Source organism: Puma concolor, chromosome B2 (genome assembly GCF_028749965.1).
Source record: "Puma concolor isolate L17-30 chromosome B2, mPumCon1.1.hap2, whole genome shotgun sequence".
NCBI classification, from domain to species: domain Eukaryota; kingdom Metazoa; phylum Chordata; class Mammalia; order Carnivora; family Felidae; genus Puma; species Puma concolor.
Window position 1 is genome coordinate 136,328,352 of NC_141671.1, and position 24,174 is coordinate 136,352,525.

At 42.9% G+C, this 24,174-nt stretch overlaps 1 protein-coding gene and 1 long non-coding RNA gene across 5 annotated transcripts in view; one reads left to right on the forward strand and one right to left on the reverse strand.

Moving 5' to 3' along the window:
- The window catches only part of UST (uronyl 2-sulfotransferase), a 319,150-nt gene that overhangs the window by 209,479 nt on the left and 85,497 nt on the right, over positions 1-24,174 (forward strand). The gene's annotated exons all lie outside the window — the stretch shown is intronic.
- LOC147581284 (uncharacterized) lies at positions 646-12,014 on the reverse strand. Its single transcript, XR_015251635.1, has 2 exons — positions 11,931-12,014; positions 646-1,121 (listed from the first exon to the last, which is right to left on the reverse strand). It is a non-coding gene; the product is annotated as an uncharacterized LOC147581284 (long non-coding RNA).

Here is a 24,174-nt window from a genome sequence, read left to right on the forward strand (position 1 = left end):
TGATGATGTAGTGCGAGGTTTGCTGTGTTAACGAATACTTGTACCTGTGTTATCGGGCTTCCTTCTAAATTGAAGCGTGGGTCCTATTTATTATACAGAAACCAAAGAGTCTATGATAGGTGCATTTAACATCTCACTTTCTAGAGCCCTGCTTCAGGCAGTAAAACAGAGAGCGAGCACTTTGGCGAATAAAATCCTTGAGCATGAGGACCTCTGTATTGCCACCTCATCAAAGAGACATGTGTCACTCTCGAAATGCCAGCCACTGATATACATACTAAACCAAAAGACATGGGTAAATAGAACTACACTTTAAATGCAGTCAGGAAATGTCCTTTCGAATAATGTTCCCCAAATGTAGTCAGGGCATTTGCTATTCAAAGAACTTACGGGGTGAAGTTTTATATAAAGTGCCAAGTTAATGGCTCAACTGATCTGCGTTAAAATTTTGAATTTCATACCTTGCGTTTGTTTTGCAGAACCCGGCGCACCACTGTAGTTGTCCTCAATTTGCTTTGCCAAATTGTAATATTTTTTTCTCTGCCCAACCGTGTTACATACACAGCACAAATTCCCCAAAGGCGGGATGACCTCCAAGTGCGTTCTGAAAAATATTTTGCAAAGTTTGAAGACAGACAGGAAAAGTAAAAGTGTAAAACATCTGAGAGATTTATTGGATTCTCAGCTTAAATTCTAATTGCAAGTACTTATGAAAATGTCAATATTAACATGAAATAGCTGGCAGTTTCTCTAATAAATGTAAATTGAGTTAGATGGTGTATAATTGGAAAAACGCTTGCTTTGCTCGGGCTCTCCCAAAACAAGCCTTAAAATCTGTTAGCTGCAGCAGCCTTGCCCTCTAATGGCTGGAAATAGAAGGACAAATACTTTTAACAGCAAGGAGGATAGAAACTAAGAGAAGGGCATGGCTGACCATTTAGCACCATGTCTAGGTTCTCTTCCCAAAGCATGGGGCACGGCGTAGATGTTAGTGTGAGCATATTCGTAAAAAGAGGTGGCTAGATGGAGGCTGAGGGCTAGAGAGCCAAAACCCAATGCCAAGTGCCTTGGATCTTTAGAGCCGTCTTCTCTAGAAGCTGGTAAAACAGATGCTTGATCTCCTGAAATGCAACAAGAAGGTAAAACTCACCTCCAAATACTGAAGAGTTTTTTAAATGTTTATTTTTGAGAGCGAGAGAGACAGAGCGCCAGTGGGGCAGGGGCAGAGAGAGAGGGAGACAGAATCCGAAGCAGAATCCGGGCTCCAGACTATCAGCACAGAGCCCGACGTGGGGCGTGAACCCACGAACCGTGAGATCATGACCTGAGCCAAAGTCGGATGTTCAACCAACTGAGCCACCCAGGCGCCCCCAAATACGAAAGATGTAAATGCCTGGAAAAGTGATAGATTAAATAATCAAGCCTGGAAACTGTGACGGTCTTAGCTCGAATTGGTTTTGCAGAACACGCTTAACAAACTACCTCAGTTCCCTCTTATGAGCGACTAATGAGTGTCACAGACAGGGTAGAAGCAGTAAATGTGGTTTGGTGGGAATTTAGTAGGAAGTCCGATCTTATCCCACATGACACTTGCATTGGTCTTCTAGGAAAGCAGCCAGGAATGAATGGGACAGGTGGGGGATGAACTGGCTATAAACTCGTGCACAGACCATCTTTTCTCTGACCCTAAGCTCATGAAGATATTCATGGTTAAATGAAAGAGATTTGGCCAAAGCCTACTCAGCTTCACGATGAGTAAAGATTTGTAAAAACGGCTCAGCGTTTCATTGGACAAAGTGGAAACACAATGGCATTGTACCAACATTCAGATACTCATCACCTTTTGCATTAAAGAGGAAGTGACTCTGCTATGAATTTACAGTGAAGATGGCTGCCCCTTTGCCTCCTGCAGAGTCTTTTTTTTTTTAACTTTTATTTTATTTATTTTTTTTTTTTTATTTATTTTTTTTTTTTAATTTTTTTTTTTTCAACGTTTATTTATTTTTGGGACAGAGAGAGACAGAGCATGAACGGGGGAGGGGCAGAGAGAGAGGGAGACACAGAATCGGAAACAGGGTCCAGGTTCTGAGCCATCAGCCCAGAGCCCGACGCGGGGCTCGAACTCACGGACCGTGAGATCGTGACCTGGCTGAAGTCGGACGCTTAACCGACTGCGCCACCCAGGCGCCCCTACTTTTATTTTATTTTTGAGAGAGAGAGAGAGAGACAGAGACAGAGACAGAGTGTGAGTGGGAAAGGGGCAGACACAGAATCTGAAGCAGATTCTGAAGCAGGCTCCAGGCTCCAAGTTATCAGCACAGAGCCTGATGCGGGGCTCGAACTCACGAACTGCAAGATCATGACCTGAGCCAAAGTCGGTCGCTTAACTGACTGAGCCACCCAGGCGCCCCGTCACCTGCCGTCTTAAACGCTCACTTCCAATTTTTGAAATAAACTCACCTCTTGGATGAGACTTGGTAGAAAGAATCAGCATATGTACCAAAGAAAGTTCTCAATTTCAACAGGAGACCGAGGAAACTTTGTTGACGATACAATCTCAGATCTAACTATGGCATTCTCTGGTTGCTATTAGTAAAAACTATGTGCAATTAAGAAAAGTGATCTAATCTAACATGGTAAGGTTAACCTCAACCAACTTTGATTACTGCTAATCTTTATTTCTCCAGTAATTATTACTTGGTGTGGATGATATACCTATATATACATATACATATGTGTGTATTTTTTTTTTTTTTTTTACTTGCTAATGTGTGTTGCTTCTTAAATCCTCCAAATTATTTCATGGTGGTATATGTCTTATATTTTTAACTAAAATGTAATTCTCTAGATGATAGGACATAATCTCTTTTTTTTTTTTTTTAGTTTATTTATTTATCTTGAGAGAGAGAGTACAAGTGGAGCAGGGCCAGAGGGAGAGGGAGAGAGAGAGAATCCCAAGCAGGCTCTGCACTGACAACACGGAGCCCAATGCGCGGCTCGAACTCACGAACCATGAGATCATGACCTGAGCCAAAACCAGGAGTCAGACGCTTCACCAACTGAGCCACCCAGGCGCCCTGCGTAATCTCCTCTTTTGATCTTAGCACCCGTCGCAGCTCTATGGCCAAAACCCAGCCTAAACTTCAGTACATACTTAATAACAGATACATATACAGAGTACTAATGACATATGCTTCTCTTCTCCACTAGCATGAGAAACTTCAGCATGCTTTGAACACCTACAATGTGCCAGGCACTATGATGGGCATCTGTCCCTACTTCCTACCTGTACCACACACAGGAAACCCTGTATTCCACTCTCAGTGAGTGTGATACTGTTTAGTCACCCAAACAAGAAACTCTGGAGTCATCCCTGCCTGCTTTCGTTCCCTGACCCCCCAAGCCATGTGCAGTTAGCCACCTACTTAGCCTGTCGTCCTCCGGAAAGCAGAGCCTGAGGCAAGGGTGAAGGGCTTGGGTGTGGGAACGTGGACAGCCATCCCAGGGAATAGGCGTGAGGTACTGGAGAGAGAAACGGGGAAGGAGGGAAGGCCAGTACAAGGGTGTGTCCTCACAACGGTCACTCCCTTGGAAACCAAGACTCAAGCCTGCCAGGACTCTCGAGGACAGTGTAGAATTCACCCTAATTTTTTTTTTCTGCTTGGGGAAAAAACAAGGCATGCATGGATCCTCCGGTTTCACCTTTGGTTGTCAAGTTTGCCCCTTAACTCCCTCACCTCTGGGCTCTGCACACGAGTGCCAGGCGGGTTCCTGTGGGCGTAGCACTGAGAACAGAAAGCAAGGGAAGTCTTAAGCCGCCGAGGCAAGGGCGATCTCAGGTCACCTCTGCGTGAATCTGTGGCTGCTGCAATGGCTAGAGTAGAAAGTGGCCACGAGGGTGGGAGGTGGCACAGGAGTGACCAAGTCACCTGCCAAGCCTGTTGGTTCTTCCTCCTTGACTTCTTTCAGATCCGCCTCCATCAAGGTCATCAGTAAAAAGCCCTCATCATTTCTCACCTGGATATCTGCAAAAGCCTCCTAGACTCAACCACCTGTCTCCAGTTCATCTCCCTCCAATCCGTAGCCATAGTGTCCAGTTTGCGCATCTGACATTGTCTTTCCCCTGCTTATGGCTCTTCGACGTCTTTCTGCTCCTTAGATGTAAGGGATTTTATATCTGTCAACAGTATTCTACTGTTGTTATTACTACTATTTAATCAATAAGCATCACACCCGCATGTGACTCTACAATTATGTCAATTGAAAGCTTCAATGAACAAGAGCATCACAAACCGACAGAGAAGGGAGAGGTTAATCAATACGTAGTATAGGAAAAAAGGAAATGAGAAAGAGTCAGTTCTGGGTAGAGGATGGGAGAAGCGTGGTTTGATTAGCATTTATTTGGCAAAGCAGTTAAGTCAAGGCTGGATTGGTCCAGATTATTGAGAGTCTGCGAGAATCAGAGAAGGGACTTTAGAATTCATCACAGAAGGCAGGCGTCCCCAAGCTTCTTGAGCAAGAAAGTAAATATCACGGTGTGAGACGCTATTTCCGAGTTGTGTGCTACACTTACAAGGACCTTCTTCACTCTGAAGCTATTTAAAAAAAAAAAAAAAACAATTCTCCATGGTGTCTCCCAGGGGGGTTGTTGTAGTTCATATTGTTTAAATTAAAATCTTTGCTTCATCTGGAATTTATCCTGCTGTCAGGTGTAACATATCAATCCAGTATCTTCCCCCCCACCCAGATAGCTGACAAATTATCCTAATGACCTTAATACAATAATTCATCTTTTCCACACTAATCTAAAGTGTCACTTTTAGCACATCATATGGTTCTGGAGGGGCCTATTTTTTGATTTTCAATCTTGTTTCATGCATCTGTGTCTTTAGGTACAGTAACTCGCACACTCTTACATATCTAATGTCTTCTCATGAATCTTTTCCCCCAACTGTCCTACTCTTTATCTTTGTTATTTTTTCCATGGGAACTTTCAGATCCTCTTGTTCAGCTCCCCTCCTCTGCACATATATGCCCAGAAAACCCTGTCGTTACTTGCTGGGTTTACATTAAATTTTAGGTTAACATATAGAGAATTGGCATCTTTATGTAGAGTCTTATTATTTGAGCATGTATTTTGCTTTTCCATTTGTTCAAACTTCTGTCATAGCCCTTGAGAGTATTTTTAAAATGTTCTCATTTAGATCTTGCACAGTTTAAGTTTATTTCTAGGTTATTTTATCTTTGTTTTTGCTATTTTTGCATATTATTATTACTGTTATTAAATTCTGTATGTCATTTTTAACTCAGCCAACTCACTCAGTTCTCTTACTGTTTCTCAATAGATTTTCGGGGAACTCTTTTCATTTACCAGATAAAATTTGTGTCCCCGGATAATAATGATAACTTTTCTCTTTTTTTCTAGTTTTTATAGATCTTGTCCAATTGTTTTTGTCATATCTCTAGAACAGTGCTAAATATAGTGGTGGTAAGAATTGGTTTCTTCTTTTTTTTTTAATTTTTTTTTTCAACGTTTATTTTATTTTTGGGACAGAGAGAGACAGAGCATGAACGGGGGAGGGGCAGAGAGAGAGGGAGACACAGAATCGGAAACAGGCTCCAGGCTCTGAGCCATCAGCCCAGAGCCCGACGCGGGGCTCGAACTCCCGGACCGCGAGATCGTGACCTGGCTGAAGTCGGCCGCTTAACCGACTGCGCCACCCAGGCGCCCCAGAATTGGTTTCTTTTAAAAACCAGATGATTGAAGTAAAAATCAAATCGCTATGGTCAATGTTTGATCATTTCCACTTTTTTTTTTCTACTAGAGTGTAAGTTTGAGATCTAGGCTGTTTGGAATTTCATTTCAGGAAGAATATAAGCAGCATAAATCTTTTTTTAAATTCATTTTAATGTTTATTTTTTGAGAGAGAGAGCACAAGTGGGATAGGAGCAGGGCCGGGGGGAGGGGCGGGGGGGACACAGAATCCAAAGCAGGCTCCAGGCTCTGAGCTGTCAGCACAGAGCTCGGCATGCGGCTCGAACTCATAAACTATGAGATCATGACCTGAACTGAAGTTGGACACTTAACCAACTGAGCCACCCAGGTGCCCCTAAATCTTTTTTTAAGTTTAGTTACTTACTTTTGAAAGAAAGAGAGCACATGAGTGAGCGTGGGAGGGGCAGGGAGAAAGAAAGGGAGGGAGGGAGGGAGAGAGAGAGAGAGAGAGACAGAGAGAGAGAGAGAGAGAGAATTCCAAGCAGCTCACAGTGGGAGACCGAAGAAAGGCTCGAACTCACAAACTGTGAGATCATGACCCGAGCGGAAATCAAGAATTGGTTGTTTAACCAGCTGAACCACGCTGGTGTCCCCAGCAGCACGAATCTTAATATCTAATGGCAGAAAAGCCTGAGGAAAAGACAGTATTTTTCTAACCCTTCACCATTAGATGTCACTATTGGTAACCGCCCCCATTATCTAGTAACCAGAACAGCCGTGTTCTCAACAGCCAGTTTCTCTGGATCGGTGAGGGAAAGATAACACACTAGGGGGTAAATTCAATGTTGGAGTCCCTCTAGAAGTCTCTGGACTGGATGTGAGCTTGTTTCTGTTCCCAAGGGTATGATCTTTCCCCGGCAAGTCAGTTCCTCGGTGACCACATTTCATAACTTGTAATAAATGCAGAATACATTCATCGTTCACAATTTCGTAGTAGAAAGGAGACACGAAAAACAACTGGAGGCTGAGGGTAGAATCAGGCACACATGTCACCTTGCCTTTCGTTCTGAACAAACGTAAAAACAAAGTGCTGCCTGATCAAGATCATCTTTGACACTGAGACCACATGTCTCCCCAACTTCTGTTGCACAGTCTTCTTTGACTTCCTGTGGGGCTGCTACGAAAGGACCAGAAAGTCCTTTGATATAAACCTGAGCACACCTGACTTTAGAAAGGCAAAGACTCTTTGATTAGGACCCAGTGCTCTGAGCAGCTGTCAATCCGTTCAAACACAACTATGGAAGCAAATAAGCCCAGAACCGTGAGAGGAACCTTGACTGCGGACCCTTGGGTGGATGATGTTTCTCATTGAAGTTTTGGACTTGAGAAGCTCTGTGGGACAGCTTCCAAGGGACCTGTACTTCCTGGCGTGCTCCCTCTCAGCCCTGTGTGGTGGGTGAGAGTGCCAGGAGCTGAGACTGCTATGTCTCCTCTTCTTCTGGAAACTAAGTTGACGTGAGAGAGTAAATCCCCTCACTTGAATTATTTTGACGGAATATGTTCCTGAGACTTTAACTTGGTCATTTCTGGCTGCTCCCATCAGTCAATGTAGAACGTTACTATAAATGAGTATAGGCCTTCCACCTTTCTGTGAGAATCCCAGTTGTGAAAGCCCGAGTGAATCTTTCTTTATTTTGAACCGTGAGTTCCATTTCCAGCCCTTCACAGATGGGCCCCTCCTGTCTCACGATGTTTCTTTCTTTCCGATGACACTTGGGCCCTGGGGTTTCCTCAGGCGTTCATTTTCAGCCTTCCTTGGGTAGCCCAGAAGAATTTGCTGCGGTCACTCTCCTACATCTTGCCTAGCTTATTTTTTTGCCGAATCTGATCACTTATGTATTTAAAACTTCTGAATAATATACCTATATCACCAATCTACAATAATCCTGATTAAAAAAAAAAAAAAAAAGCAGCTCTTCATTCATTCAGTCCAATCTGCACTGAAACCCTTTTTCTTTTCCCTTTGGAATGCCTCTCAGGTGTCCTCAGCCCGTCTCCATCGCTCCTGCCAGCACCACGGTCTTTAATTTCTCCCACCTCTGCAATGGCTCCCTTGCAAACCTTCTCTGAGGCCACTTTCCCTCCCCTTGCACCTTGCTTGGTGCTGCTGGGCTAGTTGTCCAGAGCAGCCCTTCACGTCAGCATTTAATCCCCATTCTCAAGAAGCTAAGTGACTTCCCGTCTTCCGGGATGAATTCGAAAGTCCGTTCAAAGGTCTCAGTCATCTGGACCTATGCCGCCAGCCTTGATTTCCCGCTTTCCCAAACAAACACTGCTCGAGCCAGGGTGCTCCCAGCCTCTTCCCAGACAGGCTCATGCCCGGTTCCACCCTCTCCCTTATGTTGCTCCCCTAAGCTGGAAAGCCTCCTTCTCTTTGCCCTCTTCATCCGCTTCCTAGCTATCCTTCGAAATTTCACCTCTACTCTCTCTTGATTCTGGCCTGGGGGGTGCTGTCCCTTTTCTAGAATTCCAGTGACTCGTGTGTTCTTCTCCTGTCACTTACTCCTGAGTTCACCTCCGTTCCAGGCACTGCTAAGCCCTTGAACACTTAACTTGACCTTCACAACACAATCTTATGAGGTTATTATTATATTATTATGCTCTCATCTTACAGATGAGAAGCCTGCTGTTCAGGGAGGGTAAGAATTAAGTTACACCCATTAAGTGATGAAGCTAGGATTCAAACTCAGGCAGCCTGGCTCCAGCAGACATGTTCCTAACCACGAGGCTGAACTGCCTCTTTCTGTTCTACGTGACTCTCTCGTTGTTACCTTTGTCCTTCCCCAGCCTAACTTGCCCCAGGTCCTGAAGGGCAAGCACTTTCCTCTCTGCTCTGTGTACAATAGCCCGTTCACTGCTCCCCGGAGCCCACTGCGTAGGAAGCTCTTAAGCTCTGTGTACTTGCAGAGAACTTACCTGTCCTACCAGCGTTTCTTCACCTAAAAAATAAAAAAAACAAAACAAAAACAAAAACAAAAAACCATGGTCTAGCACATGGTAAGTGCTCAGAGAACATGTGTTGAATAAATAACTAAATGAATATTTGATGGATTCACGGTTCAGTAAATATATGATCAAATCAGCACGTTCTTCTGAAGCTTTTCCTTTCACGGAAATTTCTGGATCTGGATTTTACGGACAGATCTCTCAGTTGTTTCCAGGCTGCTGCCGATGACTGAGCTGGACTTTTTCCTAAATAAAATGGATGCTTTGAGATCCTCAACAAAGTTAGTCGTCGCCTCTATGGATCCAAAGGGTTTCAGCGTTCATGTCTCCCTTGGAGCTGATGAAATTTAAGTTCTACCCATTTAATTAAACTAATATTTCAGTATCAAAGCCAAAAAGAGACACTGTTAGGTTTAGCCACCTCACAAACAGTACTTTTAAACTTGAGGTCTATAGCACTTACTTATTTATGAGTAAATCAAATGGTATCAGTTTGACAAATATTAACATTTCATTCTCAGAAATCTCCTTTAGGAGAAAGCTGCTCCAAACTGAAGGAAGCCACTATTTGTTTTATACCCTATGCCCGAACACTGCTTTGGTCTCCACTTTCCATCCAGTGTGGATTTTAATGTTTTTGATAAAAGGTACCTCATCTGATTCTCTCTAAATGCTGTGAGTGCGAGTCAGGCTTCTGCAGAGCACAATCTGGATTGACTTCACTTACAAAGCCACATTTAGCATTGCAGATTTTAAAATTCAGTCAAAATAAATGATTCTACATCAAGGGCTGAATGAAGACCGAGTTTTCAAAGGGCTTTTCTTTTGAAACATTCAAAGCACCTCATTAAGTCTACAATCTTCCAAAAATGTGTTCTCCAAGATAGCCTTATTAGTCCCATTTTGCAAATGACAAAGTTGCAGCAAGACGCAATTAAATATCTTTACCAGGGTCTACCAGAAGGGAGTCACGCAGGGAAGGCCCTTCACTTATGATCAGGCCATCATTAGTTAATTAGATGAAGAGCCCCCCCCCCCCAAAACAGGCAGGAAGCCAAATGTAAGAACAGGATTTGTCATCAGGTCTCTTTTAACGTGGGATCCCAAGGACTTGAGAAGAGAAAACAAAAAAACAAAAAAAACCCCAAAACCCGACCTCTTTTAGTCATAGCACTTAACTGTAGAAAAGATACAGAGAGGTTATCTCCTCTCCAATCACTGTTTGACTTGTGAGGATAAGCTGGAAGGTCAGAACCTTGGGTGGAGTTAGCTCTCACCCGTGCTGCTGCTGACTGCCAAGGTGAAGGCCAGCTGGGTGGTTTGCAGAAAAAGTGAATTTATGAAATAGAATGTCAGAAGCAAGCTTATGAAGTGCAGGAGGGTCTAGAAGGGTGTACATTAAGCTCTGAAACAAAATTATAAAGCTCAGAAATGATGGCTATCCCCTAAACTTTTCCAATCTACTGGTCACCGATTCACTTAACTGCAATCCCATCCCTGTCCCGAAACGGAGAACAGGTCCTCTCAAGGTGATCACATCCTCACGGGTAGACCTCTGTGTCCTCCCACCTACATGGACACATGCTCATGAGCATACTCAAGGACTAAAAATAAAAGTGTTTTCTTTTTAAGTTCAGCTCTTCTTCCTGGGTTCTTTCCTCAAATTATAAATAAGCCTGGTAGGTCTGGCATTTTGTTACTAACATCTTTGAATGAACCTACCCATCTGGAACTGATTATGTACATCATGTGCGTAAAATGATCGGACTCTTTATATGCTAATGTGGCTAATTCATTCATTCTTTCTTTCAACAAATACTCAGCACCTACTCTGTAGCCAGTGCTTTGGCAGATACTGGGAATCCAATAATGAAAAACACAGATGTGGTTCCAGCCCTCAGAGAGTATATAATCTATCAGGGAAAACAGGCATTAAATGTCTATCGGAGAGGTGATCTGGCTGTGGGAATAGTATGTGCACAGGTCAAGAGTCTCAGGAAATAGGAGAATCTCATATGGATGGAGTTTAAAAAGCAGAGGACAGGAGGGTGATACGGAGGTGGAAAGGTGGGCAGGAGCTAGATCATAAAAGGCCTTCAAAAACAGCCTAAGTGTGTGGGCCTTTATGCTGAAGACAATGAAAAGTCCTAGATCGAATTATGGCTGGGTGGGGAGGTTGAAGGGAGAGGACATGATAGGATTTGCATTGGAAATCTTGTGCCAGGGGAAGTTACCTGGAGCAAAACTAGATAAATTATTTTGGCTGTGGAACAGGATTGTCCTAGTAGAGGAACGGATAGATTAAGACACACCCATAAGGTAGAAGCAACATGCTTCATGAGTGACTGGATGTGAAGAAGAGGAAGAGCTAGGAAGATCCCAGGTCTCTGGTTGTAGCCAATCCATGGATGGTGTTGCCGAGGGTGGGGAAGGAAGGGACAGAGAGCCAGGAAACACAAGTTCTGCCTTAGGTATGCTGAATTTCAAATGCCTGACATATATGTGATAAGGACCTCCAGCAGGCAGAAGAGAGGGCTGGATATATGCAATTGGAAGTTATCAGTATCTGGAGAGAGGATAATTAATCTACTAATGTATATATTCCATAAGGGGTGAGATCATGTCTGGAACAATGCTGGTGCTCAGTAATTACTTGCTAAAAGTTGTTGAATCCGAGCCATGGGGTGAAATTAAGGCTGAGGATAAAAGAGCCTGTGGGTCACCCACTGTTTAGCACTCATTGAGGAAATTGGAAGCAAAGGAACCTGAGCAAGAGTCCTAACAAGAGGACAACATAGAGATGTGGCATTACGGGATCAGAGGAAAATAGTTTTTCACTGTTGGAAGGTTCTAGGAGGGCAAACAAAATGAAACTAGAAAAACACAGCCATCTTGAAATTAGCAACATAGCAAAAACAAGCCATCTGGGCCAGAATAGTTTCCATTTAGTGATAAGGGTAGGGGCCAGATGAACTTGAGTGGTGGGCAGGAACAACATGGAGATGGTGATGGAAAGGGCTAATCTGCATTGTCCTGATGAGGTGTGCAGAGGCACGCCCAGGTTGGTAGCCATTGTCTTTCCTAAAGAGGATGTTCTCTTTCAGGATCACTTACCAGGGGAAGAGGTAGGTCCTCAAAAACTAAGGGGTAAGGGAATCCCACATCATTCCTTTTTTAAAAAAATAATAAATACTTATCGAGCACTTACTACATACAAAGTCCAAAGCGATTAGCATGCTGAGGTCCTCCAAGATGAGATTGGACATTCGGAGATTTATTGGAAGAAATGCCTGTGGGGAGAAAAGGAGCTGGGAAGAGCCACAAAGAACAGAGAAGGAAGAATCGAGTAGGCAGAAGCTTGGACCACAGTGTGGTTCCAAGAAAGTTTTGGTCAGGCCAATGGGGAGTCCTCAAGCCCAAGCACCCATCAAAGGAGTCCTACTTCCTGCAGGAATGGGCATCATAGTCTGTTTGCTACACTCAGTGTTTGGCTGAGAGCAGCCCATGGGAAGCATGGCCTTGGCACAAACGAGGTGATAGGTTCAGAGCAAAGCATCTGGGGCCATCGGTCACTTATGCTCCCTGTAGCAGGAAAGGTTCATAGCTGCCACGCATACGTTGCCTCACTTAATCCCTACAGCATCCCTCTAAGATGGGTGTCATCATGCCCATTTCACAGATGAGACACCAAGGATTACAGAAGTTATGCAACTTGCCTAAGTTCAAACGATTAGTAAGAGGCAGAGACTTGATTTCAACCACGAGGTGATGGAACTGGCTCAGACTGGCTCTGAGCAATTGTTAAATTTTTAGAAATCGTGCTATTCAGTTGATATCAAGATGATAGCTTGAATTGGGCCATGATGGGAGTTCTTACACCGTGGAAATCTGCAAATGCTAAAAATTCAGCCCCTGTTTGTATGTTTTTCTGGACAAGCGGTTGTTATACACTCATCAGCCCTCCACCGATTTGAACCCAGGTCACCTGACCAGAGCTGCCCCTCCTACCTCTGTGCTACATGCAATTGCCTTAATGATTTCTGATGCATTTCTGATACAAAAAATTCCTTAAGTCACCCTTCTTCTTCTGAATCCCTGCAGCAGGGGTTGTCATGCCCCTGTGTTTTGTACCTCCCTTCATCACCTTCGTCACCGTTGTGTGCCCCGGCTTCCTACCTTGATAGGAAATTTCTCTAGGACAGAGAGAGAAATTGTCTTATGCCTCCCGTGTTCCCAGCTGCTGTGCACCACTGCAGCATTCGATAAATATCTGCTGTCGAAGTTAGCGTTGATATACCTACACTCATCTATTGATAGCTAGGGAACAGTGACATCTCTAAAATGATACAAAAGTCTGTGCTCAGAACATTTGCATCTGTTACCACTCACAGATCCTGACTCTTACATTTATAAAGGCAGACGCTACTGGAAAGTGTGTTTCAACCTCAAGATGACCTTTTAAGAGAACTGTAACATCCATTACGGCCCAGGGATGTGGTTGGTATGCTTCCTGCCTACTCCCACCCACACACCGGCAGATATATTAATTACCTGCCTGCCTGGCCACTGGGCAGCTTGTTGTGAAATTGTTTATCTTCCCAGCTCTGCACTCTCCAGCCTGGGAAATAAAGTATGCATGCTGCTTGGAAGGAGGGGGTCCTGAGACTTCTCTCATTGTGTCGTGCCCTCCAGTGTCCGAGAGCCCAGATCTATAGAGTACCCCAGAAAGGATAGGATGAAAAGAATCTGCCCAGAGGACTCAGGCCACTGTAGAAAGTGATGGGCCCTAAGAGACATCGGAAGACTCGGATTTGGGGTCACTTCAACCGTATAATATGTGAGCTACTCAAAACATCTCTGGTGCACACGAACAAGCTGCGGAAGCAGCTCGTGCCAGGAAGTCTGCTTTTAGAGGAAAAAGCAAGGTCTCTCATGAAAGCCACCCTTGCCCTCCAGCAAAGCTCTTTGAAATGTTCTGACATTGCAAAAGAATCTGTAAATCACCACTTCCTCTGCACCACTTGCAACAATGTCTCTTCCTTATTAACTTATTCTAAAAGTACGTTTTTGAGGGGCGCCTGGGTGGCTCAGTCGGTTGGGCGTCCGACTCTTGATTTCGGCTCAGGTCATGATCCCAGGGTCGGGGCATCGAGCCCTGCATTGGGCTCCATGCTGAGTGTGGAACCTGCTGGGGATTCTTTCTCTCTTTCCTTCTGCCCCTCTCTTGTGCTCTTTCTCTCTCCTCCAATGAGAAAAAACAAAAAAACTGTGTTGAGGGTCTACTATATGTCAGGCCCTTTTCTCAGCACTTGAGAAACATGAGCAAATGGAACAAAATTGCTACTGCAGCGGGGCTGACCTCTGAGTTTCAACCCTCGTTTCAATCCTCTTGACCTTCACTGCATGGGCATGTGTTCATTTATCCAACATGTAGTCATGTGGCCAACAGGCCTTGGGCATCCGCTGTGTGTCTCCTCTGTGGTGCTGGGGGCTGGGGCTGCAGAAGAAGATAGACTCTGTTCATGGACCCCAGTTTAAGGGAGGAGGCAGACACGTAACCCCTGGGTTCTAGCACCTGGCCGGTATCCACGAGAATCCGCTTTGAGTGAGGAGGAGGTCGTGTCCGTGAGCCCTCCTCAAGGAGGTGTCACCTGAGTTGAGTCTCATGGGATGGTAGAAGGAACACAGACAGGACAGAGCTTGGTGCACAGAGGCAGCAAAGGCAGCAAAGGTGGCTGGGGTAAAAAATCTGGGGCAGGAAGTAGCAAGAACTGAAACCCAAGATGGACAGCTAGGCAAGGCCTGCGTCATGTGTCCATTCCCTAGTTTATTCCATTTATTATAAAAACAAAACAAAACAAAAATCCAGCCACCCCCACCCTACCCTGAAGTCTACCTTTCTGCTGGCTGTCTTCTCTGAAAGGTAGGAAGCCTGAGGGGACACCTCCCTGGTCTCTGTCCTGAAGATGTAGACGAACAGGGTGACCACACGGTCCCACACTCCCTGCCTCCTCCCAGCCACACCCCAGCCCATTCCACTTCTCCATTTTGTCTCAGCCTCCTGGCATTTCCAAAACCCACCCTTCAAGGGAGACTTCTGCCTGGCCCCGGGGATGCCCCTCCTCCTCACTTCCCTCTGGTTCCAGTAATTCACTGGTAACTCACTGGCCCTTGGGAGGCAGCTCAGAGCCTGGCTCTCTCCTCCTGCATCCTGACCCCAGTACCCATCACACTGAGCGAGCCAAGCAACGAGCTTTATAGCCACCTCTGCTCCTCCTGGAATGGCCCTTCCCGGAAATGTGGGAGCCTCATCAGTCCTCTGTCAGCCAATAAAAATAGGATGATAGATGTTCAAAGACTTTGAAAAGACAAGAAGTATAATTCATAGCGTTTTTGTTGTTACCATTTGAGGCCCCTAGACCTCTGAAGAAGCCATTTCTGGCTTTGTGGGAAGCCCGCCAGGATGGAATTCATTGATTTCAGTAAGTGTCCCCAAAATAAAAACTTTGGTTAAAAAGTTTCAAAGGTTCAAAGGGAATTAGGACAAGTAAGGGAGGGAAGAACTGGGAAAGAAATGTTGAAGTCCGATAGCTCAGGGCCTTCCTCTTTGAAGGAGGTAGCTAAGTCACAAGAGAAATCCAAGTCGTGGGTCTCAATGACCTTTCACAGACTGCGTTAGCATTTTACCAACTCTTATAGACTGATTCGGCAGATGGCTGGAACATGAAAGAAAAAAGGTAGTCCATGGGACTGCTTGCTACCAAAATAAAAGGGAAAACAAAAGCAATTGGCCCTTGTCCCTATTTGGATAAACCGAAAACAGCTTGGATTGCATTAACAGAAGCATGTGTTCTACCAACAGCCAAAGGAGATCACTTGTGTCCCCAGGTCTGCCCAGTGTGACATGATCATGTGTCACTCTTTCCAGGCGAACACGTCACTCTTTAAATTAAGGCAGCCGCATTCACTGCTCACAAAGGGGGCCCTAGAAACCTTGCCCATCCTTTGAGAAGCTGAGGGCACGGTCTGATCTGCGTGCCTCTTCCTCAAATACAAGAGCTAACAAAAAAGACGCTCATTCATATGGTAAATAACAAACTTTCCTGAGCTTTTTGGTAATCAAATCAATTTTACTTTATGAATTCCATTCCTCCCCGTTTGTAATTTAGATGGAAAGACATCTAAGTCAGTGAAAATCCAACCGAAGAAACATTGGCCTCTGTGCGAAAAGAAACCTCACTTATAAATATTTTTTTAAAAGGGTACAATGTAAGAAAGTCCAAAGACTTTTGTTTCCTTTGTTCTTTTTAATATTTTATTTGGACTTTGGCGTTGCAGTCAGGACAATCCACACACAGCAAGACAAATAGGCTTTCATATAAAAAATACCAGAAGGGTGCCTGAGTGGCTCAGTCGTTTAAGTGTCTGACTTCGGCTCGGGTCATGATCTCGAGGTTCGTGAGTTCGAGCCCCGCGTCGGACTCTGTGCTAACAACTCAGAGCCTGGAGCCTGCTTCAGATTCTGTGTCTCCCTCTCTCTCTGCCCCTCCCTTGCTCACTCAAGCTCTGTCTTTTCCTGTCTCTCAGAAATAAACATTAAAAAAAAATTTTTTTGTTTTAAATACTGGAAAGGGCTCTGTCTTTTATTCTTTATTTTTATATGTTTTATATATTTTTCCTTCTATTTGTTATATTTTTAGAATCTTTACATCTTTTATTTCAAAATATTTATATCTGTGTGACAGATTTATGGTTGCTTTTTATTTTCCTCATTTTGCTTAACTATATATTGTATCACAAACATGGGTTGATTGTGTAGTAAATAAAAATATTTAAAGAGGAGGACTAAGGTTTGACGCAGATGAGATCTTTTCTTTCTTTTAAAATCAAATAGTTAAGGGGCGCCTGGGTGGTTCAGTCTCTTGAGTGTCCGACTTCGGCTCAGATCACGATCTCACAGTCTGTGAGTTCGAGCCCCGCATCAGGCTCTGTGCTGACAGCTCAGAGCCTGGAGTCTGCTTCGGATTCTGCGTCTCCCTCTCTCTCTGCCCCTTCCCCCCACTCATGCTCTGTCTCTCTCTCTCTGTCAAAAATAAATAAACATTAAAAAAAAAAGAAAGTGGTTCTTACTTAAAAAAAAAAAAAAAAGAAATAGTTAAGAAAATCAATGTATAAAAATCGAGAAGCCAAAGAAAACATTTCACTGATAAGTTCGCTGGATGGTAGGTTTCCATTTAGCTGTTTGACCTCTTTCACATGACACCAGGGTATTTTCATGGATAAAACTACAATCCCAGATATTCATCCTTTCAGATTCATACTTTCCATCTTAGCCCACAGAAGCTTTCTTTCAGGGATCTTGCAGAAATTTCTGGCTTGTTGTTTCAGTCATTGGCCTTTTCTCTTTGGAAGCCAGTAGAGAACAGACCATCCCCAGACCCTCGGAATGTTGCCAAGAGGCTCTTAATTGATGGAGACATTCTTTTAAAGTGACGGTTTCTTTCTAAAACAATTTTGATTGAATAACGAGACTAGCTGTGAACTATAATATTTGTAAGGCACCAAGTACTGAAATCCTTAGTGATATTCCTTCAGGAGTCAGAACTAGAAGCGGAAAGACGAAAGAGCTTGCTAAGTCGACTCAGTAGGACCTAGAAGCTGTCAGTACTTTCTCATTCACTCGAGAGACACTAGCTGAGCATCTCCTCGGGGCTGGATACTCTTCTAAGCCCAGGGACAGCAGTGAACCACAAAAACCTGTCTCTCTTGGAGCTGATATCCTAGCGAGGTGAACAGATGGCAAACAACCAAATACACAAATAATACATATAATATTTCAGGTAGTGATAATGGTCCATGGATAAATTCTAAGAGAGTCTATGAACTCCAATAGAGGCAAAAGATACACCTTGATTTTCACCAGCTCAGCATTTCCTTCATTTAAAAAAAATGTTTATTTATTTATTTTTACAGAGAGAGAGAGAGAGAGAGAGCACTCATGCGTGCACAAGAGCAGAGGAGGGGCAGCGGGAGGGGAAGAGAGAGAATCCCAAGCAGGCTCTGCGCTGGGCAGGGCTCGATCCCATGACCATGAGATCACAACCTGAGCTGAAATCAAGAGTTGAACACTGAACCAGCTGAGCCACCCAGATGCCCCTTCCTTCATTTTTGAATGTAGGCAACAAACTATAGCACTACTAACAATATCTATAATGTCATCAGTCTAGAAGTTAGATACTTACATCAATTGCTCTTACTGGGACTCTCTCAAAATAATCATTCATACTACCATAAGACTTGTGTCAATATTATGATAGATATTAGACCCCCTGAGAAATCTCGTTATTTAATACATTAAATAAACATGTACATATATATGTATGTATATACATATATATATACACATATATCTCACCTATTATTTATCAAAATAATTCAATGTTTTTAATTTATCAAAATAATTCAATATTAATAATCCTATATGTTTTATTTTATACGTTCAAGCACATTGATGTGTGAAGTGGGTCCTTAGACTACACCAAACTTCCTAGAGGTCATTAGCAGTGCTTAATGCTATATTCTATCTCTTCATAGAGTTTCAAGAGATATATACTCAAGGCTGAGATTTGGCACAATTTCTGATTTTTACTGCTCTGTCAAGGACATTCTTAAGTCAAAAAAAAAAAAATGTTTTTGTTGCGATGGTAAAGAATACCATTACGCCTGGTACAGTAAGGTCCACTGTCTCGATTCACATTAATGAGCCAGCCATTTACATTCACAGTTTTGTACCATTGGTGTGAATGTTGACGCCATTAAAAAGACAAATAATGCCTTAGCATTATTATGAAAATAGTTTTGATCTTGTGGACCCCTAAAAGGGTCTCAGAGTCCCACCGAAGATCTAAGGACCACACATTGAGAAGCACTGTGCAAGATTAAGAAGCAAATAAAGAAATTCTTTGGGGCATTTGAACCACCCAGGGGACTCTACTTGCATAAAAATTTTGTTGCTGGTTATTGTAGTCTACTGTCCAACTCTTTGAAATGGAAGTTTTACCCGAGCTTTTAAGGGAGAATTTTTAAAACTCCCAGTTAAAAATAATCTGTTGACATTTTTTAATTGCCCAGTGCTGTAATACAAGCCTGGAACTACATCTTATAGCAGAGACACATGGTTCCCGGTAAAGAAAAAATATCCAGTACAGAGAGGTCTTCACCTGAGGGGGGTCCTCTGTACTCCAGGTTAATAACCACCTGCTTCCCCCAATCCTGCTGACAAGGAGAAACACCTAGGATCATATTTGTTTTTTAATGCATTTGCTTCCAGGTCAATTAGCATCTTAAACCCCCAAATTCTGATTTTGTCAATAAGATAGATTTAGACCTAACGAATCCAGGACAAGAATGTGGAGTGAGAACTGAGTTTCTCCACCTTCTACGAGACCGAGTGGACTGTGTCTCCTGCCAAATATAGATTCTTTCTAAAAGGAAATGGCCTTGGGCTGGAGGTAGGAAGATCTGGGCTCCCTAGGGTCTAGGACTATCAAGAATCCTTCACTGGGACTTTCTAAAATTTTGGTTACTGCTTTGGGGGGGAAAAAACACTTGTTTTACACCAAGCATTTTCTTTTTCTCTGCTTCTTAAATCAAACCAGCATCCGTAGACTTACTGCCTTCGAAAAACTAATCTAGCCCCTAGTGCTGACAGTTAAGAAGCAGAGAATTTACAGTTATGTGGTTACCTAAAGGGTAAAACCAGGAATAACCCCATAGTGAAAATGTCCACTCTCCTGGTGAAACATTTCTGATATACTGAAAAACCACCTATTTATCCACTTTCATAAAAGAAAATGTCAGTGCCGATCATTGAAAACACCCAATAATCCAAAAAATCATCTATATTTAGTCTTGGAGTTAATAAGAGTATTCCTGCATTGTGATCTCCTCTGATGGTGTTTTTCTTGGGCTGGTATTAACATGAGTTCTTACTCTTTGACTTAAGGGTGGAGAGGTAAGTTGGTGGTTTGAAAATATCCCAAGAGCAGGAAGCCAACTCGTGATTTTAAATTTGCTACAAAGAGCCCACCAGCTGGATATTCACCACTTAGTCAGTGAAGGGTTTCATTGTGGGCTTTATAGTTTTAGTACGTTTTTTTTTCAAGAAGGAAACCATGCTCTCTCTAAAGCACAGCTCTCCTTCCTTGTCCCCACCACCAGGCTTTTTGTTTGTTTGTTTGTTTGTTTGTTTAGTTTTTGCCCTGCTCTTCTGGTACTTGTAAGTACATAGTTTTCTTTCCAGGGGTGAGTTGAACAATCAAGCCCTTGCCTTTCCATGACCATCTTATCCAGTGTTGCTGAATCCTTCATAGCCCATAATCAGTGCCTTCCAAGAACAAACTGCCGATTCACGCCCAGAGTTCTGTCTGTACTTTCTAAAGTGTTTTCCCATAAATTTCCTTCAGTCCCTGCAGCCATCCTGTGAAAGAGGTAGACGTACCCTTCTGTTGTAGGTGAGGAAACGGATGCTCCGAAAGGTGAAGAAACCCATCCATTGGAATCCAGCCAGTTAATAAGGGGCCAGGACTCAAACCCAAATCATCTAATGGCATATCCAGTGTTTTCTACCCCACCTTATAGCTAGTTCTTTCCTGGTCTAGACTCCTTAACAAATCCTACTTGTCCTTGATTTACCAATGCTATTCTTGTCAGAAACGTAGTACAGAAAATTATAAGATCTCGCATTTTTTCAGAGTATACCCAAGCGTGAAATAGCTATGGCTGAAGACAGTGGACCATACATTGGTTACCTGTGGATCATATTTGAGCTGCCGACATGTTTTATGTCGGTCACAGTTTTTATTTCCTTTGGGCACTGACATTTAAGGATTTCACACAAAAATCCAAACTTCCAGCTTCTCTTGAAAAATCACATCAGGCCATCGTGGCACAAATTCCATGTAGCAATGATGGGCTTGAGCTGAGCAGCCCCGGCCCCCTGATGACAGGGAACGTGTTTTCCCAGTTGGCTTCAGGCTTCTCCATTCAGGCAGTGGAAGCAGGCAGAGGGCCCCACTCATGCGTTCATGCTACCTGACTGGCACTTGTGGGCATGGGTATTTGCCAACTCTGCTCTAGACCGTGAATTCCTGGGGAGTGGGGAGGGGAATGGACTGTATATAGCATAGTGCCAGCATATATTCGGAGCTTGGTAAAAGCAATGTTGAAATGCTGTTTTAATAGTGCTTCATTTCAAAAATGTCATTCTTATGTATATAGAAATTATTGTAGTAATTTGAATTTTTCTATGATTTATAGAGCGCTGGTCTGATCCATGGGCAGATAATAAATTTTAAAAGGGGAGAGAACATCAAAAAGAGAAAGAAAAGGGCAATAAAAGAAAGCTATTGTAGCACAGACCTTAAAGGATACTAATCGGGGTTTACATCAGTTTGCTAAATGCCAGACCCTTAAACGTAGCTGCACATAATAAATACAAGAGAGAACGTCTGGTAAAGGAGATGGAAGAGAAATCCCGATAACCAGCATCATAAAAGGACTGTAGCTTTCTATCTTGCATTCTGTGCTGTTGTATTTCATTCTAGAGCAGAAGGAATCCAGGAAGCAGAGCCAATGACAGGGTCAGAAATGAGGTCTCTAGATAATCTTAAGATGGAAAATCACAAAGGGGAAAGTCTGAGGATTTGTAAAGACCAGTGGAAAACAGACAAGAAGCTTACAGTGGTGAGAAAAAGATCAAATATGAACGAGTTAAATAATGAATAAAGAACAAATGAACTATAACAAAGGAGGCCCAGGGTGCCTGGCTGGCTTAGTCTGTGGAACGTGCGACTCTTGATCTCGGGGCTGTGAGTTCAAGCCCCACGTTGGGTGTGGAGATTACTTAAGGGAAAAATCTTTTTTAAAAAAAGAGGCCCAGGAAAAAAAGAAGGCAGAAAAGACAATTGAGGTCGTGTGGCTGGAGACACATCTATACTCAGTGCATCTTGGTGGGAGTTTTTTTGTTTGCTTTTTACTGTACATTATGGAAATTTTCACATATTCCTAGAGGAGAAACTAGTTTGTGAATCTGTCACAGACAATTGTTAGCCACTCATGACAATAGAGTGTTAAGAAACTGAAATACCCAGTTAATCTAAAGTAATCATTCTAGATAGTTTTAATCTCCTTTTATTATTCTTAAGTTTTTATTTAAATTCCAGTTAGTTAACATACAATGTAATATTAGCTTCAGGTATACAATAAACTGATTCAACACTTCCATATAATACCCATTGCTAATCACAACAAGTCCATTCCTTAATCCCCATCACCTATCTCACCCATCCCGCCACCCGCCTCCCTCTGGTAACCATCAGTTTGTTCTCTATAGTTCCGCATCTGTTTCTTGGACTGCCTCTCTATCTTTTTTTCCCCTTTGCTCGTTTGTTTTGCTTCTTAAATTCCACACATGAGTGAAATCATATGGTATTTGTCTTTCTCTGACTGACTGATTAACTCTACCCATGTCATTGCAAATGGCGAGATTTCATTCTTTTTTATGGGCTCAGTAACCATCGTATATATATACACCACATCCCTCCCTCTCTCTCTCTCCCCCTCCCACAATTGCATGTGCTCTCTCTCTCTCATGATAAATAAACATTAAAAAAAAACTTTTTTTGATGTTTACTTATTTTTGAGAGAGCGCGAGCGAGAGAGAAGAGGAGGGGCGGGGGGGGGGGTGGACAGAGGATCCAAAGCAGGCTCTGTGCTGACAGCAGAGAGCCCGATGCAGGGCTTGAACTCCTGAACTGTGAGGTCATGACCTGAGCTGAAGTCAGATGCTTAACAACTGAGCCACCCAGCTGCCCCTAAATAAACATTTTTTTAATTAAAAAAAAAATAAATTTTTGATAGAATTCACCTGTGAAACCATCTGGTCCTAGGCTTTTGTTTGTTGGGAGTTTTTTTGATTACTGATCCAATTTCTTTGCTGGTTATTAGTCTGTTCAAGTTTCTTATTTCTTCCTGTTTCAGTTTTGATAATTTATATGTTTCTAGAATTTTATCCATTTCTTCTAGGTTGTCCAATTTGTTGGCATACAGTTTTTTATAATATTCTTTTTTTATTTTTTTAATTTTTAATTTTTTTAATTTTATTTATTTTTTATTTTTTAAAATTTACATCCAAATTAGTTAGCATATAGTGCAACAATGATTTCAGGAGTAGATTCCTTAGTGCCCCTTACCCATTTAGCCCATCCCCCCTCCCACAGCCCCTCCAGTAACCCTCAGTTTGTTCTCCATATTTATGAGTCTCTTCTGTTTTGCCCCCCTCCCTGTTTTTATATTATTTTTGTTTCCCTTCCCTTATGTTCTTCTGTTTTGTCTCTTAAAGTCCTCATGTGAGTGAAGTCATATGATTTTTGTCTTTCTCTGACTGACTAATTTCACTTAGCATAATACCCTCCAGTTCCATCCACATAGTTGCAAGTGGCAAGATTTCATTCTTTTTGATTGCCGAGTGGTACTCCATTGTGTATGTGTGTGTGTGTGTGTGTGTGTGTGTGTGTGTGTGTGTGTGTGTGTATACCACATCTTCTTTATGCATTCATCCATCGATGGACATTTGGGCTCTTTCCATACTTTGGCTATTGTTGATAGCGCTGCTATAAACATGGGGGTGCATGTGTCCCTTCGAAACAGCACACCTGTATCCCTTGGATAAATACCTAGTAGTGCAATTGCTGGGTCATAGGGAGTTCTATTTTTAGTTTTTTGAGGAACCTCCACACTGTTTTCCAGAGTGGCTGCACCAGCTTGCATTCCCACCAGCAGTGCAAAAGAGATCCTCTTTGTCTGCATCCTCGCCAACATCTGTTGTTGCCTGAGTTGTTAATGTTAGCCATTCTGACAGGTGTAAGGTGGTTTTGATTTGTATTTCCCTGATGATGAGTGATGTGGAGCATTTTTTCGTGTGTCGGTTGGCCATCTGGATGTCTTCTTTGGAGAAGTGTCTATTCATGTCATTTGCCCATTTCTTCACTGGATTATTTTTTTGGGTGTTGAGTTTGATAAGTTCTTTTTTTTTTTTTTTTAATTTTTTTTTTCAACGTTTATTTATTTTTGGGACAGAGAGAGACAGAGCATGAATGGGGGAGGGGCAGAGAGAGAGGGAGACACAGAATCGGAAACAGGCTCCAGGCTCCGAGCCATCAGCCCAGAGCCTGACGCGGGGCTCGAACTCACGGACCGCGAGATCGTGACCTGGCTGAAGTCAGACGCTTAACCGACTGTGCCACCCAGGCGCCCCGAGTTTGATAAGTTCTTTATAGGTTTTCGATACTAACCCTTTATCTGATATGTCATTTGCAAACAATATTCTCTTAAAATTGTTTGGTTTTTTTGTGGTATTGGTTATTTATCCTTTCTCATTTGTGATTTAAATT